Genomic DNA, 18,719 nt, shown 5'->3' on the forward strand with positions numbered 1-18,719 from the left:
TAAAAAAGAAGGAATTCTTACCATTTGCGACAGCATGGATGGACCTGGAGAGCATTATGCTAAGTGAAATGAGCCAGTCAATGAAAGCAAAATACCACATGATCTCACTCATTTATGGATAATTAAGACCATTATAAACTGATGAGCAAAAATAGATACAGAGGCAGAGCAACCTGGAACAGACTGTCAAACTACAGCGGGAAGGCTAGGGAGTGTTGGGGGGTGGGAGTGGGGGTAAGAGTTCAACCAAAGGACTTATATGCATGCATATGAGCATATCCAGTGGACAGAAGACACTTGGGGGCATGGGAGGCTAGGGGAGGGAGGGTCAAGGGGAGAAAAAAAAGGAGACATATATAATACTCTTTGTAATACTTTAAGCAATAAAACAATTAAAAAAAAACTAAAGTCAACATGGGAAGTCATGCCTCTAAGGCTGAATACTCCAAGCCCTCAGGCCCCATTAATACTTCTGCAAATGTACAATAGGAAGACTTGCAAATGCTTACAGAAATGCTAGCTAGGATTTAACAAAAAGTTATATCAACTTACGATGGTAAAAATGTAGCTATTTTCATGCCTAAATTAATTTTTGCATGCAAAATTAAAAGAAAAGAAGCTCTAAATTTAAGCTAAATCAATGGGAAGCTCATCTTGATTGGAAATTAGAACCTCATAGGAGAGCCACAAATAAATTACATTCAGAACAGAAAGGCCATTTTTGGGCAGAGGGGAAACAGTGATTGTACACATGCCTGGGGCTAGAACAGAATTAAGAAATCTACCTAAAGATTTCCCCAACTTCTCCAGAACTGGGTTCTTGGAGAAAAACAACAAAATTACTAAATAAGGTCTTCTGTGAATCTGTAGAGGAGTCTGTTTTATTGTAGAAATCTGGGTCACCTTAAGAAGGGTTATAAAAGACTGAAATAGGATTCAGAAAGAGAAAAAGAACACAAGCAAGCATAGAGTTGTTCTGATGGTGTTTCCTCTTCTCCTCAGTAATAGTTTGAGATTATTATAAAAGGGGAAGCTATTAAAGGCTCTTGGGAACATGAAAGACATGTCAAAATGTCACTAGCACAACTTCTAAAGACAAAAGTTGTAGGATGATTTTTCCATCCAAGGTCACAGAGATATTAGACACCCTTTAATGGCCAGACACAATAGGGAGGATTTTCTGTAAGGCTACCCAAATCTGGGGACCAAGAAGCAGGAACACCTGGCTAGGGACGAGCTTCATGTAGAGTCAAGTACACCTCTCTTAGTAGAGTGAGTCCATCATCACAGTGCCCAACCATCTCTGTGACCATTGATAAGGCTGGCCTCAGAGCATGAGATAACACTCTACACCCAGGTGGCATTCAGATGGCAGGTATCCCTGAGGAGTGGAGTCCACCTGTCTGAGTGAAGTCCACACTCTCAATTACTGGCTATTATGGTGATTATTTTTAAGCCTACCCTCAGGAAAAGGGTTATGAACTCCACACACTGGGTAGTTCCCAGGAGATAGGGTACCTGCCCTACTGTGGCTCTCAGGCCACAGGGCATCCCAATACAATCAAGAATCTATCAGGGGTGCCTCTAACTCTCTGTCTGGAACTTATCTGTTTCTCTGGAAATAAATGAAAATGAACACACAACAACCCCAAATCTATGGGACACAACAAAAGCAGTCCTGAGAGGGAAGTTCATAGCACTACAAGCCTACTGCAAGAAACAAGAAAAATCTCTAACCCTACAACTAAAACAATTAGAGAGAGAACAAAATGGAAATCCCAGAGTAAGTAGAAGGAAGGGAATAATCCAGATCAGAGTGGAAATAAATGGCATAGAGACAAAAAAAAAAATACAAAAGATCAATAAAACCAAGAGATGGTTCTTTGAAAAGATAAAACAAGATTGATGAACTGCTAGCCAGATTCATCAAGAAACAAGGAGCCCTAGCTGGTTGTGTTCAGTGGATAGAGCATTGGCCTGTGGACTGAAGGGTCCCAGGTTTGATCCAGTCAAGGGTACATGCCTGGGTTGTGGGCTCAATCTCCACTAGGGGGCCAATCAATGATTCTCTCTCATCATTGATGTTTCTCTCTCTCCCCTCTCCCTTCCTCTCTGAAATCAATAAAAATATATTTAAGAAAAAAAGGGAAACAAGGAGAGGGTACCCAATAAAGTAAATCATAAAAGGCATGAAATAACAACTGACACCACAAAAATACAAAGGATTGTAAAAAAAATGTATATATACACACACACACACAAACACACAATAGAGGCCCAATGCATGAAATTCGTGCAAGGGACTTGACCCTGCTATAGAGGAAAGCATGGTTGTAGACATTGGTCTCAAAAGGATTTTGTGGACTTGACCCCAAAGGCAAGGGATGTAAAAGCAAAAATAAACAAATGGGAATATATCAAACTGAAAACCTTATGCACAGCAAAAGAAAGCAATAAAACAAAGAGCAACCAAGCAAATGGGAAACAATATTTACAAATGATACTTAACATAAGGTGCTAATATCTAAAATATATAAAGAACTCATACAACTCAATAACAAAAAACAAACAATCTGATTTTAAAAGTTGGCAGAAGACTTGAATAGATCTTTTTCCAAGGAAGACATACAGATGTCCAGCAGACATAATAAAAGATTAAACATCACTGATTATTACTAGAAATACAAATAAAACCCCAATGAGATATACCCTCACTCCTGTTGGAAAGGTTATTATCAAAAAGACAACAAATAATAGTGATGGAGTGGCTGTGGAGAAAAGGGAATGTAAGCTATAGGTGGGAATGTAAAGTGATGCAACCACTATGGAAAAGAGTATGAGGGTTCCTCACAAAATTAAGAGTAGACATTCCATATGACCCAGCAATATTAGTATTTATCCCCATATTAGAAAACACTTATTCATAAAGATATATGTACCCCTATGCTCATTGCAGCATTATTTACAACAGCCAAGACAGGGAAACAACTTAAGTTTCCTTGCATGGATGAATGGATAAAGGTATGGTGCATATATAATGTAATACTGCTCAAACATAAAAAGATGAAATATTGCCATTTGTGACAACATGAATCGAACTGAAGAGTATTATGCTAAGTGAAATAAGTCAAATGGGAAAGGACAAAATTGTATGATTTCACTAAATGCGGGATATAAAACAAAACAACAACAAATGAACAAATAAAAATACAGGCAACAAAATGGTGGTTACCAGATGGAAAGGTGATTGAGGGGAGAGTGAAGTGGGTAAAGGGTGTCAAATATATGGAAGGAAACTTCACTTTGGTTGTGAGCACACAATAAAGTATACAGCAGTTGAATTATAATGTTGTATGCTTGAAATTATATAATATTATAAGCAATATTACCTCAATAAATTTAATTTAAAAATATAAACAAAAAACTAAGAAAAATTAAGACACTCCAAGATATACAAATCTGAGAGGGCTTGTTACCACTGGGACTAACCTACAAACTGTGCCAAAGGTAGTCCTTTGGTTTGAAATGAAATAAAAGCCATATGCAAGATAAAGAATAAGTGGTGACCATTTGGTTTGGCCACCGTGGAGGGAACTTAATAAAGAGCATTCTGGGTGGAGTTGTGGAACGACTGAAATGGGTTTGAGAGAGAAGCTGGAGGGGAAATATGGTCAAGAGAACTTTTAAAAAGATGGGTGAGATAGGGAAGAGGGAAGATGGCGGCCGACAGGATGGCATGAGCAAGACAGTGTGAGTGCAAAAGGAGAGTGCGTGGATGTGTGGGAGTGTGTGTATTTGTGAGTGAGGGGCAGTTATATTCCATAGGATTGTTGGGGACCAGGCTCCCCTGGCCAGACAGCCTCTACTATGCTGAAATCTATCCTGGGGCAGCTGGCTCTGCCACAGAGACAGCGTCATCTTGAAGGGGAGAGGAGTTGTGATCAGAAGCCCAGCCTTGCCTTCACCTGGGGAGACCTCAGATACCTCCCTGGACCCTACAGCCACAACGCCCAGGGACCAGCTGCCTCAGCTGCAAACCCATGAACACCGAGACTCCAGCCTCCCTGGCTGCGGGCACCTAAAAGGTTTGTCCAGGGGGAGACAAGGCGGCAGCCAAATAGGCAGACGGGTCCTGCGCCTTCTCACAGAGCAGATAGAAGAAACAGCTGAATCAAATAACATCCGCCTGGAATTGGTGAGTTAAACACAGCTGGTGAGGCAATCCATGGATGGAAAAGTCAGAGATTGCCTTTTATATAAAATGGATGCTTCAGAGGGGCTATTTGATCCCAGAAACTAATACAGAAACACCGCCACCTAGGGGCCATGTCAGAAATAGACATTTGTGTAAATACAACTGAAAGCAGGCAAAAAACAAAGTGGACAGATTGAATCTGCCTGCTTGAAACCAAGGTTGTGGCATATGACACAGAGGAGCGGTGGATCACTGAGAACTTCAACACTGTGCTGACTACCTGGCAGGAAACTGAGACGTGGCCGACAGAACAGTAGAGAAGGGTCTTAAACCAGACCGCATGGGACATTGAAGCTCTGCTGAAGCAAATGAACTTCACTACTTCACTTTTTTTATTTGTTATCTTTTACTTAAGAAACTAAAACAATTTTTTTCACTTTATTTTTTATTATTATATTTTTATTTATTATTGTGTTTTTACCATTTAAAAAAATTTTTTTGATTAGTGTTCTACATTCTATTTTTATTTTTTATCATTATTTTACTTTATTTTTTTTTCCTTTTTGCCAACCTCTTCTTCCTCACTTCTCCTCTTTTCATCCTGCTTCTCTTCTGTTCCTGCTTTAGTTTTTCTCTCTCCTTTCTTTTTATTTCTTGTTAAAAATTGATCTTAATTATCTGATTTATTGACACATTACTATTATAGTAGTCTCTGTTGGCTTACTCATATATTTATGGTTGGGGGTCACCACAACATGAAGAACTGTATTAAAGGGTCACGGCATTAGGAAGGTTGAGAACCACTGCTCTATCTCATTTTTTCCTTTATACGAACACTTTCTTCCTCACTTTTCCCTTTTTCATCCTGTTTCTCTTCTGTTCTTGCTTTAGTTTTTCTCTATCCTCCTTTTTACTCCGTGTTAAAAATGTATCTACTTTATTGGCTTTATTGACACATTACTTTTAAAGTAGTCTCTATTGGTCTACTCATATATCTAATTTCCTCTTCCCTGCTCCAAGTCCATGCACACTTCTCTTTTCTCTTTCTCCACTAGCCAAATTTTTTTCTTTCTCTCTTTCTTGTTGTTGTTATTTGATTGTTTGTTTGTTTGTTTGTTTTTTTGTTTTTGTATTTTATGCTTTTGTTTTTTCTCTCCTCGCTTGTTCTTTCTTCTACTACTAATAGCTTCATTAGTTTCAATCACCAACTCTGGCCTATATGTATTTTTTATATTTTTTTAATTATTAATTTTTTTCAATTATTATTTTATACTTTTTTTAGTATTTTGTTTTTTACTTTTCTTCTTATACATGCATTGTCTTTCTACCCCCTCTAAACTGAATCATGGCCATTACCCCACTCATTCAGGTCCTTGACCTTACCTTCTGGAAATAATCTCTGCCTTTTCAGACTCAGCTCTCCTCCTTCTTTTCTGGGTGTTCATTGTTTGCATTTTTTGGATTAGTTGTTGGTTTTTTCGAGTTTTCTCCCCATATACATATATTTTTCCCCTTCTTTTTTCTTCTTTTTCTTTCCTCTCTTACCTTTTTTCTTTTCTCAATATCATTTTTGTGCTCTTTCCTCTCCCATAATTCTCTTTCCTCCGTGGTCACCTTTATTTAGGGTTATTGGTATCATGAATACATTTGTGTTTTGTGCCCTCTGTGTTGTGTCTTGTCGTATTGTATTTTGTGCCTTTAAGTCAACGCAGTAGAGAGAGAGCCACATAACCATCACCCTGAGAGGAGCAAAGAAACAGCCCCCATATGAAAGAAAAGGAGGAATCACTGGAAAGGGAAGTAAATGAAATGGAGGCAAGAAATTTGTCAGAGAAAGAATTCAGAGCAATGGTCATAAGGACGTTGAAAAGTATGGAAGACAAATTCAACAACATGTGTAAGAACCAAGAGGAAATGAAGAAGAACCAAGAAGAAATGAAAAATGACATAGCTGCAATAAAAAACACAATAGGAAGCATCAACAGTAGACTAGAAGAAGCTGAGGACTGCATCAGTGAGCTAGAAGACAAGGTAGAAAAAAATACCCAAGCAGAGCATAAACTGGAATAAAAACTTATAAAACAGGAGGAGAGCTTAAGGGAGCCTTGGGACAACAAGAAATGAAACAATATCCACATAATAGGGGTGCCAGAAAGAGAGGAAACTGGGCAAGGAATAGAAAACCTGTTTGAAGAAGTAATGAGAGAAAACTTCCCTGATATGGGAAGAAAACACACACACAAGTCCAAGAGGCTCACAAAGTCCCAATCAAGATGAACCAAAAAAGACCTACACCAAGAGAGACAAAATGGTGGCAGAATAGGCAGACGTGTCCCAAACCTTGTCCCATAGCAGATAGACACCCTGTAGTTCCGAACCCATATACTCTTCACAGCAAAATACCTCAAGATCATACATGGTTCAGTATAATTTATTTAAAATACACTTTCTGGGATTGTCCTCTGGCAAAAGAAAAGAGAGACATTTTTGCTTTTGAATAGGAAAATGCTACTACTGGGAGAAAACAACAGTATCACTGGACGGTTTTGCCTCAAGGGTTTACAGACTCACCCAATCTGTTTGGGCAGATTCTTGAGCAAGTCCTGGAGAAATTCGAGACTCCCCTCTCAGTTAGACTACTCCAATATGTAGATGATCTATTACTCTCAGGAATTAACAAAGGCGAAGTTACTGATACTACTATAGGCTTACTTAACTTCCTAGGTCAGTGTGGTTTAAAGGTCTCAAAAACAAAGCTACAATTTGTGGGGGAAAAGTAAAATATGTGGGACATTTAATAAGTGAAGGGAAGAGGAGATTAAGTTTGGAAAGGATCTCAGGGATTACTAGCATGCCACTCCCAAATACTAAACAAGAACTTAGAAAATTCTTAGGACTAGTGGGATACTGTAGGTTTTTAGATGAGGAACCAGATCCCCTATTTTGGAAACCTGAGGAGATGCAGTTAATGGAAGCTCTCAAACAGGCCTTAGTTACTGCCCCAGTGCTGCTGTTACCGTCATTGGAGAAATCATTCCATTTATATGTTAATGTGGATAAGGGAACCACCCTAGGAGTTCTACCTCAAGAGCATGGGGGAGGAAAGAGACAAAATGGTGGTGGAATAGGCAGACGTATCCCAAGCCTTGTCCCAGAGCAGATAGAAGGAACAACTAAATCAAATAACATCCACCCCAAATTGGTGAAGTAGACACAGCTGGTGAGACAATTCACAGCTGGGAAGGGCAGATGATGCCTGGAGAATGGTAAAATCAGGGATCTGGGCTGGAGAGAATTAGGAGACCTCCAAGCCCAGAGGGTCAGAAAGAAGTCACATGGCACCAATGCAGCATCCTTTGGGACAGGTGTAACATCTGACTGTGGAAAGGAAATCCACAGGGCTGCTGGTGACAGGGGATTATAGACCTAAGCCCACAGCCATGAAAGACTGAGCTCTAAGGGGGCAGCTGGAACAACTGCCCAAGCTGCACTGTGCCAGGATAGAGGGGTTCACAGTGGCACAGCTCTTTCCCTTCTTTGGTCTTTGCTTTTATCTGCTAAACCCAGTTCATAGGACCTTTCAAATACACTCACTCAACCATGGCTGAGGTGCGGACTTGTGGAGGCTTGGGAGAGGCTGGGGAGAAGAGCAGCTCAGGGAGAGGTGGCTGGGAGTCTGACACTGAGACATACCTGACACACTGGACCTAAGCAGCCATTTTCCCCTGAAGAGATAGTACCTCCCTGCAGTCTCCAGGCAACCAATACAGCCACACCAAGACTACATCCTGAGTGCTATAAAGGATACGAAAAAAAAAAGTCTGAATAGTCCCTAAGAGCCTGCAGGGACTGGCCTGAAGACCCGGAAAGCCATATGGCAACCTTCCCAACTATAGCCCTGTCAGAAATAGCTGCTTGAGAGATTAAGATTGAAAGCAGTAGTCAGGCTAAGTGGGAAGACTGGTCCCGCCTGCTGGCAGTCCAGGATGTGGAGATAGACACAAACAGAAGAGTGGTGGACCACTTGGAACTTCAACAATCTAACAGGAAACTGAGAAGTGGCAGACAGTACAGAAGAATGGGATCATAAACCAGCCCCTAAGGGGTATTAAAAATTGGTGGACACTTCACTTTTTCATTTTTATTTTTGTTTTATTTTATTATTATTTTGTTATCTCTTCTTTTTCTTTTTTCTGTATTTCCTTTTTCATTTGTTTCTTTATTGTCATTTCTTCTCGAATTATTTTTCAGCATTCTATTTTTTATTTTTTCTATTTTTATTTTATCCTATTTTTTTATTAAAATTTTAAATTTCTTTTCTTCTTTCTCTTTCACTTTCTTCTTATCCACTCATCCTCTTTCTACTTCCTCTCTACTGAACTGAGGTCCTCCCCATATTCATCCAATTCCTTAACCTTACTTTCTCTATATAAGCTCGGCATCTACAGATTCTGCTCCTACCCTCAATTTGGGGTGTTTGGTGTTGGCATTGTTTTGTTTTCCTGTTTGTTCTGTGCTGTTTTCTCCCCATATATATATATTTTTTTCCTCTTTTTTCCTTTTTCTTCTTTTTCTTTTCTCTCTTACCATTTTTTTTTCTCCTTGATATCATTTGTGCTCTCTTTTCTCTGCCCTAATTCTCTTTTCTCTGTGGTCACTTACATTGGGGTATTGGTGTCATGAGAACATTCGTGTTTTGTTCCCTTTTAGCTTGTGTCTTGTTGAGTTGCATTTTGCCCTGTTTGGTCAATGTGGTAGACAGTGAGCTATATAACCAGACACCTGGAGAGGAGACTCCATCCATGAATGGGTCAATAACACTCCAGACCCAACTACAGATGCAGGAAGATGGCGGCAGTGAGGGAGAGAGTGTGAGTAAGTGAGGGAGTAAAAGGGGAGTGTGTGGATGTGCCGGGTGTGTGCATGTATACATGAGTGAGGGACAGTTAGACCCCACAGGTCCTTTGGAGGCAGACAGACTGGGCTTACCTAGCTGGGCAGCCTCTGCCACCATTTCAAACAGTCCTGGGGTGGCTAGCTCTACCACAGAGGCCACGCCTTCTTTTTTTAAAAATATATTTTATTGGTTTTTTACAGAGAGGAAGGGAGAGGGATAGAGAGCCAGAAACATCAATGAGAGAGAAACATTGATCAGCTGCCTCCTGTACACTCCCCACTGGGAATGTGCCCGCAACCAAGGTACATGCCCTTGACTGGAATTGAACCTGGGACCCTTGAGTCCGCAGGCCGATGTTCTATCCACTGAGCCAAACCGGTTAGGGCGAAGCCACACCTTCTTGAAGGGGAGAGCTCCTGTGACTGGGAGCCCAGCCTCACCTCCACCCAGAGTGCCCTCAGGCACCACCCGGGACTCTACAGCCACCCCTGCCACGGATGTGCTGCCTCGGCTGCGGTCCCATGGTCACCGAGACTCCAGCCACCCAGGCCACAGGCTCCTGTGATTTCCAAAGCACGCTCCCCTCTGGTCATCCCAAAGCTTTAGCCCAGGGTGCCACAAGCATGCCAGAAGCAGCCACATGAGCAGCCTGTCTCCATCAGAGAAGCAGCAGCCATGCGAGCAGCCCACCCCTGTCCAAGGAGCAGCAGCCACACATGGCCTGCCCTCGTCCAAGGAGCAGCAGCTGCATGGGCAGCCTGAAATTGTCAAAGAAGTATAGCCCTGCAAGTAGCCCACCCCTGGCAGAGGAGCAGCAGCCTCATGAGTAGCCCTCACCTGTACTAGGAGCAGCAGCCCGGTGAGCAGCCCGCCCCCATACAAAGAGCAGCAGCCTCACGAGCAGACTGCCCCTGTCCAAGGAGCAGCAGCCCCGCGCAACACGCCCACGTCCAAGGAGCAGAAGCCCCATGCACCTCACCCCCATCCAAGGAGCAGCAGACCCTCGAGCATCCCATCCCACTCCAAGGGGCAGCAGCTGTGTGAGCAGCCCACTCTTGTATGAGGAACAGCAGCCTTGTGAGCAGCCCGCCACCATCTGAGGAGCAGCAGCCACACAAGCAGCCTGTCCCCATTTGAGGAGTAGCAGCCACACACAGCACACCCCTGTCTGAGAAGCAGCAACAGCATTAGCTGCCTGCCACTGTTTGGCAAACAGCTACTGCGTGCAGCCTGCCTGCATCCAAGGAGCAGCAGCTACATGAGCTATTGGGTCCTGTTTGAGGAGCAGCAGCCGTGCACAACCTGCCCCCATCCAAGGAGGAGCGGCTGCACAAGCAGCCTACCTCCGTCCAAGGAACAGCAGCAACAGGAGCTGCCCACCCCAGTCAAAGGAACAGCAGCTATGCACAGCCTGCCCCCATCCAAGGGGCAGCACCATGCACAGCACACCCCTGTCCAAGGAGCAGCAGCCAGGTGAGCAGCCCACCCCCAAAAGCCAGAGGAGCCACCATTGCTGTGAGCAGCTGAAAGAGCAGCACCCACCAGAGGAGCCACTGCCAACTGAGGAGCAGCCACTGCCAAGACCACACGAGGAGTAACTGCTGCCCGAAGAGCCCCTACCACCTGAGGAGCAGCCCCCGAATGACACGACACCTAGACTTTTCAGTGAGAGCAAAAATGGGGAGATGAAGAAACCCCCAAGGGAAAGAATAGGAGGAATCGCCAGAAAAGGAGCTAAATGAAACAAGGGCATGCAATATGTCAGAAAAAGAATTCAGAATAAGGGTAATACAGTTCATAAACTGGATGGCTGAAAAAATCAACAACTATGTAAGAATCAATAAGAATTAAAGAGTGATATAGCTGCAGTAAAAAACACCACAGAAAGTTTCAACAGTAGAATAGGAGAAGCAGAGGACCGAATGAGCATATTAGAGGACAGGAAAGCAAAACACACCCAAACTGAATTGCAATTGGAGAAAAAAATTAAAAGACAGGAGGAGAGCAATAAGGGACCTATGGGACAATATGAAACGAAGCAACATACAAATAATAGGGGTTCCAGAATGACAGGAAGAGGAAGAAGGGTTAGAAAACCTATTAGAAGAAATAATGTCAGAATAAATCATGACGTGGGTTAGAAAAAGTCACACAAGCACGAGAGTCCCAAACAAGATGAACCCAAAAGACCCACACCAAGACAAGTCATAATTAAGATGTCAAAGGTTCAGGACAAAGACAGAATCTTAAAGGCTGCAAGAGAGAGATAAAAAGTTATGTGCAAGGGATCTCCCATTAGATTATCAAATGATTCTCAACAGAAAAACATCAGGCCAGAAAGGAATGGAAGTAAGTTTACAAAGTGATATAAAGCAACAAAATTAATGCAAGAATACTCTATCAAGCAAGGCTATTATTCAAAATTGAAGGGGAAATAAGGAGCTTCACAGACCCAAAAAAAAAGGCTAAGGGAGTGTATTACCACCAAGCCAGAAATGCAAAAAATGCTAAAGGGACTGCTGTAAAAAAAAAAAGAAGAAGAAATCAAAAGGGAAGAAGGAACACAGGCAAAAAAAAAAAAATGGCTACAAACAAGTACCTATCAATAATAACTTTAAACGTAAATGGACTAAATGCTCCAATCAAAAGACATCGAGTGGCTGAATGGATAAAAAAAAAACAAAAACAAACAAAAACATGACCCATATATAGACTGTCTACAAGAGATCCACCTCAGAACAAGGGACTCACACAGACTGAAAGTGAAAGGATGGAAAAATATCTTCGAGGCAAATAGAAATGAAAAAAAAAAGCTGGGGTAGCAATACTTATATCTGACAAAATAGACCTCAAAGTGAAGGCCATAACAAGAGATAAGGAAAGCCACTTCATAATACTAAGGATATTGATACAATAAGAGCATATAACCCTGGTAAACATACATGCACCCAATGCAGGAGCACACAAATACATAAAAAAACCCTCAAAAATATCAAGGGAGAAAGACAACACTACAATCATAGTAGGGGACTGTAATACTCTACTGACATCACTGGAAATATCCTCTAGACCCGTGGTCGTCAAACTGCGGCTCATGAGCCACATGCAGCTCTTTGGCCCCTTTAGTGTGGCTCTTCCACAAAATACCACGTGTGGGCATGCACATACAGTGCGATTGAAACTTCGTGGCCCATGCGCAGAAGTCGGTTTTTTTGTGGAAGAGCCAGTATTTTGTGGAAGAGCCACACTCAAGGGGCCAAAGAGCCACATGTGGCTCACGAGCCACGGTTTGCTGAGCTGCAGTTTGCCAACCACTGGTCTAGACAAAATAAACAGCAAAGAAACAGAAATCCTAAATGACTCACTAGATCAGATGGACTTAATTGACATCTTCAGAACATTTCACCCCAAAGCCACAGAATATACGTTCTTCTCAAGTGCATCTGGGACATTTTCAAAGATAGACTACATATTGGATCACATGCAAAGTCTCGCCAAATTAAAGAGGATTGAATTCATATCAAGCATCTTCTCAGACCACAATGGCATAATATTAGAAATAAACTACAATAAAAACAATGAAAAAAATTCTAACACTTTGAAGCTGCATAGCATGCTATTAAACAATGTTTGGGTTACCAAAGAGATCAAAAAAGAAATTAAAAACATCCTGTAAATGAATGCCAATGAAAACACAACAATCCAAAATCTATGGGAACAGTGAAAGCAGTCCTGAGAGGGAAATTTATACCTCTACAGGCCTACCTCAAAAAAAACCCAAAAGAATTTAAAAAAAAGAAAAAATGGTACTAATCATCTAACTCTACACCTTAAAGAATTGGAAAGAAAGCAACAAGAAAAGCCCAGAGTGAACAGAAGGAAGGTGATAATAAAGATCAGAGCAGAAATAAATGACATAGAGACCAAAAAAAAAAATACGAAAGATCAATGAAACCAAGAGCTGGTTCTTTGAAAGGATAAACAAGATTGATGAACCTCTAGCCAGACTCACCAAGAAGCAAAGAGAGAGGACCCAAATAAACAAAATCAGAAATGAAAGAGTTGAAATAACAGCAGACCTCACAGAAATACAAAGGATTGTAAAAAAAAAAAATACTATGAATAACTCTATTCCAACAAACTTGACAACCTAGAGGAAATGGACATATTCCTAGAAAAAACAACCTTCCAAAACTCAATCAGGAAGAATCTAAAAATCTCAATAGGCCTATAACTATGGAGGAAATTGAAGCAGTCATCAAAAAGCTTCCAGCAAATAAAAGCCTGGGCCAGACGGCTTTACAGAGGAGTTTTACCAAACATTCAAAGAAGAACTAAAAGCTATCCTCCTCAGAATATTTCAAAAAATTCAAGAGTAAAAAACACTTCCAAGCTCATTTTATGAAGCCAACATTACCTAATACCAAAACCATATAAAGACCACACAATGAAAGAGAATTACAGGCCAATATTCCTCATGAACAAAGATGCCAAAATCCTCAACAAAATTCCAGCAAATCGGATCCAGCATTACATCAGAAAGATCATACGCCATGACCAAGTAGGATTTATCCCGGGGATGCCAGGATGTTACAATATGCACAAATCAATAAAGGTGGTACATCACATAAACAAATTGAGAGATAAAAATCACATAGTCATATCAATTGATGCAGACAAAAGCATTTGACAAAATCCAACACCCTTTCTTGATAAAATACCTCCACAAAGGGGGAATAGATGGATCATAACTCAACATAACAAAAGCCTTTCTGACAAACCTCCAGCCAACATCATACTCAATGGGCAAAAACTAAAACCATTTCACCTAAGAACAGGAACAAGACAGGGATGTCCACTTTTACCACTCCTGTTTGACATAGTACTGGAAGTGCTAGCCATAGCAATTAGACAAGAATACATAAAAGATAACCAAACTCAAAAGGAAGACATAAAACTGTCATTATTCACAGATAACATGATATTGTACATAGAAAACACTAAAGTCTCCATCAAAAATTATTAGGCTTAATAAATGAATTCAGCAATGTAGCAGGATACAAAATTAATACCAATAAATCTATGGCATTTTTATACACCAATAATGAACTTACAGAAAGAGAGACTAAAAAAGCAATCCCATTTACCATCACACGCAAAAAATTAAGATACCTAGGAATAAACTTAACTAAGGAGATAAAAGACCTGAACTCAGAAAACTACAGGACACTGAAAAAAGAGATATAAGAAGACATAAACAGATGGAAGAACATACTGTGTTCATGGATTGGTAAAATCAACATAATTAAAATGTCGATACTACCCAAAGCAATTTACAGATTCAATGCAATCCCCATTAAAATACCAATGGCATATTTCAAAAATCTGGAGCGAACTCTCAAAAAATTCATCTGGAATAAAAAGACCCTCAATAGCTACAGCAATCCTGAGAAAGAAGAACAAAGTAGGAGGGATATCAATACCAGATATCAATCTGTACTACAAAGCCACTGTTCTTAAAACTGCCTGGTACTGGCTTAAGAACAGACATAGAGACCAATGGAATAGAATGGAGAACGAGAAATCAACCCAAACCACTTTACTCAATTAATATTTGACAGAGGAGGCAAGGACATACAATGGAGTCAATTCAATAAATGGTGTTGGGAAAATTGGACAGATACATGGAAAAAATGAAACTAGACCACCAACTTACACCATTACACAAAAATAAACTCAAAATGGATAAGGACTTACACATAAGACAGGAAACCATAAAAATCTTAGAGGAAGCCATAGGCAGCAAAATAGCAGGCATTTGTATTAGCAATATCTTTACTGATAGAGCTCCTAGGGCAATGAAAACTAAGAAGAACATAAATAAATGGGACTACATCAAAATAAAAAGTTTCATCACAGCAAAAGAAACCATCAACAAAATAACAAGAAAGCCCACTGCGTGGGAGAACCCAACCAAGATGGCGGCCTGCAGCCACAGAGCTGGAGCAAGCAGGAGGCTTGGTTGCTCCAGTGATGGAGGAAGCCAAGCTTCCCGCCTGCCGCGGCCGGCTATGAGCTCCACTCAAGGCAACAAAGTTTCAATTATAGAAGATAAATAAACCCCAGATACCTGCTTTCAGCAGGAGCATTATGCTAAGCAAAATAAGCCAGTCAGAGAACGATAAATATCACATGATGTCACTCATTTGTGGAATATAATGAACAACATAAACTGATGAAGCAAAACCGATCCAGAGACAGAGAAGCATCCATCAGACCGTCAAATCCCAGGGGGAATGTAGGGGAGGGTGTGGGGAAAGATCAACCAAAGAACTTCTATGCATGCATATAAGCATAACCAGTGGACACAGGACCAGGGTGGTGAGGGCATGAGGGGAGCGTGGGGGGACAGAGGGGAGTTAAGGACACATATGTAATACCTTAATCAATAAAGAAAAATGTATGAATAAATAAAAATAAAAGGCTTATATGACAAAACTACAGTCAACATCATACTCAAGGGACAAAAATTGAAACCATTTCCCCTAAGAAGAGAAACAAGACAGGGCTGCCCTAGTGCACCACTCCTGTTTGACATAGTACTGGAATTACTAGTAGTGATCAGACAAGAAGAAGAAATAAAATGCATCCAAATTGGAAAAGAAGAAGTAAATTTCTCATTATTTGCTGCTGACATGATATTGTACATAGAAATCCCTAAAGACTCCATCAAAAATGTATTTGATTTAATAAATGAGTTTGGCAATGTGGGGTACAAAAGTAGCACACAGAAACCTATGGCATTTTTATACACCAATAATGAACTCATAGAAAGAGAAACTAAGAAAACAATCCCATTTACTATTGCAACAAAAAAATTCAGAAACCTAGGCATAAACTTAATTAAGGAGGTAAAAGACCTGTACTTAGAAATCTATAGGACATTGAAAAAAGAGATAGACGAAGATATAAACAAGTGAAAGAATACACCATGTTCATGGATTGGTAGACTCAACATTGTTAAAATGTCCATACTATGCAAAGAAATCTATAGATGCAACGCAATCCCTATTAAAATACTAATGGCATATTTCACAGACCTACATACAACAAACTCTCCAAAAACTTATATGGAATATATAAAAGTCCCTGAATAGCCCCAGCAATCCTGAGATTAAAAAGAACAACATTGGAGGGCTCATAATACCAGGCATAAAGTTATATTACAAAGCCTCTGTTCTCCGAACAGCATGGTACTGGCGCAAGAACAGACAGATAGAACATGGAACAGAACAAAGAACCTGGAAATCAACCCAAAACATTTTGACAAAGGAGGCAAGAGCATACAATGAATTCAAGACAGTCTCAATAAATTTTGTTGGGAAAATTGGACATGTACTTGCAAAAAAATGGAACTTGATCACTAAATTACACCATACACAAAAATAAACTCAAAATGAATAAAAGACTTAAAAGTAAGAGAGGAAACCATAAAAATCTTATAAGAATCAATAGGCAGAAAAATATCAGATATTGCTCATTATATGTTTATTGACACATCTCCTAGGACAGTGATTGGCAAAATGTGGCTCGCGAGCCACATGTGGCTCTTTGGCCCCTTGAGTGTGGCTCTTCCACAAAATACCGACTTCTACACATGGGCCACGAAGTCTCAATCGCACTGTATGTGCGCGCCCACACGTGGTATTTTGTGGAAGAGCCACACTCAAAGGGCCAAACAGCCGCATGTGGCTCGCGAGCCGCAGTTTGCCGACCACTGTCCTAGGACAATGGAAACAAAGGAGAAAATAAACACATGGGATAACATCAAAATTAAAAGCTTCTGCACAGCAAAAGAAACCATTAACAAAACAACATGAAAACTCTGCATGGGAGAACATATTTGCCAATGTGACATCTGATGATGGTTTAATCTCCAAAATTTATAGAGACTCATACAACTCAACAAAAGGAAAATAAATAATCTAATCAAAAAATAGGCAAAGGTCCTAAACAGACACTTTAAAAAAATATATTTTTATTGATTGCAGAGAGGAAAGGAGAGGGAGAGAGAGATAGAAACATAAAAGATGAGAGAGAACCATGGATTGGCTGCCTCCTGCACACCCCCAACTGGGGACCAAGCCCACAACCCAGGCATGTGCTCTAGACTGGAATAGAACCTGGGACCATTCAGTCCACAGTCCGATGCTCAATCCACTGAGCCAAACCAGCTAGAGCTAAACAGACACTTTTTAAAAATATATATATTTTTATTGATTTTTTACAGAGAGGAAGGGAGAGGGATAGAGAGTTAGAAACATCGATGAGAGAGAAACATCGATCAGCTGCCTCCTGCACACCCACCACTGGGGATGTGCCCGCAATCAAGGTACATGCCCTTGACCAGAATTGAACCTGGGACCCTTCAGTCCGCAGGCTGATGCTCTATCCACTGAGCCAAACCGGCCAGGGCTAAACAGACACTTTTTGAAAGAGGACATACAGAAGATCTAGAGAGATATGAAAACATGCTCAAAGTCACTAATCATCAGAGAGATGCAAATCAAAATGACAATTAGATACCATCTCACACCTGTGAGAATGGCTATCATCAACAAATCAACAAAGGACACGTGTGGCAAAGATGTGGGGAAAAGGGAACCCTGGTGCACTGCTGGTGGGAATGCAGACTGGTGAAGCTACTGTGGAAAACAGTATGAATTTTCCTCAAAGAATTAAAAATGGAACTCCCAATTGACTCAGTAATCCCACTCCTTGGATATATAAAAAATAAATAAATAAATCAGAAACACCAATCATAAAGAACATATGCATGCCTGTGTTCATAGCAGCACAATTTATAGTAGCCGAGATTTGAGAACAGCCTAGGTGACCATCAGCTGATGAATGGATTAAAAAAACTGTGGTACATTCACAGAATGGAATACTATGCCTCTGTAAAAAACAAAGAACTCTTATCATTTGCAACAGCATGGATGAACCTGGAGAGCATTATGCTAAGTGAAATAAGTCAGTGAAAGCTAAGTGTCACATGATCTCACTCATTTGTGGAATATAATAAACAACATAAACTGATGAACAAAAATATATCCAAAAACACACAGAATCACTGAACAGACCACCAAACCTCAGAGGGATGGAAGGGAAATAAGAAATGAACCTAAGTACATGTATGCATATAAGCAAAACCAATGTGCACAGACAATGGGGGGGTGAATGCCAAGCCTGGGGGACAGGGGCAAGCTGGAACAGGACAGTGGGATGAAAAGTGGACATATGTAATACTTCCAACAATAAAGAATTAAAAAAGTAAAATAAATAAATGTTATATTCTTCTGTTTTGTAAATGAAGGAATATGCACACATACATAAATATACAAAAATGTATGTATGCATGTTCTACGGATACTATCTTTCAATAGAAAAACTCAGGATCTCTTATTACTGCATCTGTTCCTGTGAACACAAAACATTCTTAGTAGGAAAACACCATGAATTTTACTTACAAAGATGACATTATTTATCCAATTGTATTTTTTTATTGTCTAAAATTTTGCATATGTCACCTTTTTTCCACAAATGACCCCCCCCCCCCCCCCCCCC

This window comes from Myotis brandtii, unplaced genomic scaffold (assembly GCF_000412655.1).
Source record: "Myotis brandtii unplaced genomic scaffold, ASM41265v1 scaffold1581, whole genome shotgun sequence".
NCBI classification, from domain to species: domain Eukaryota; kingdom Metazoa; phylum Chordata; class Mammalia; order Chiroptera; family Vespertilionidae; genus Myotis; species Myotis brandtii.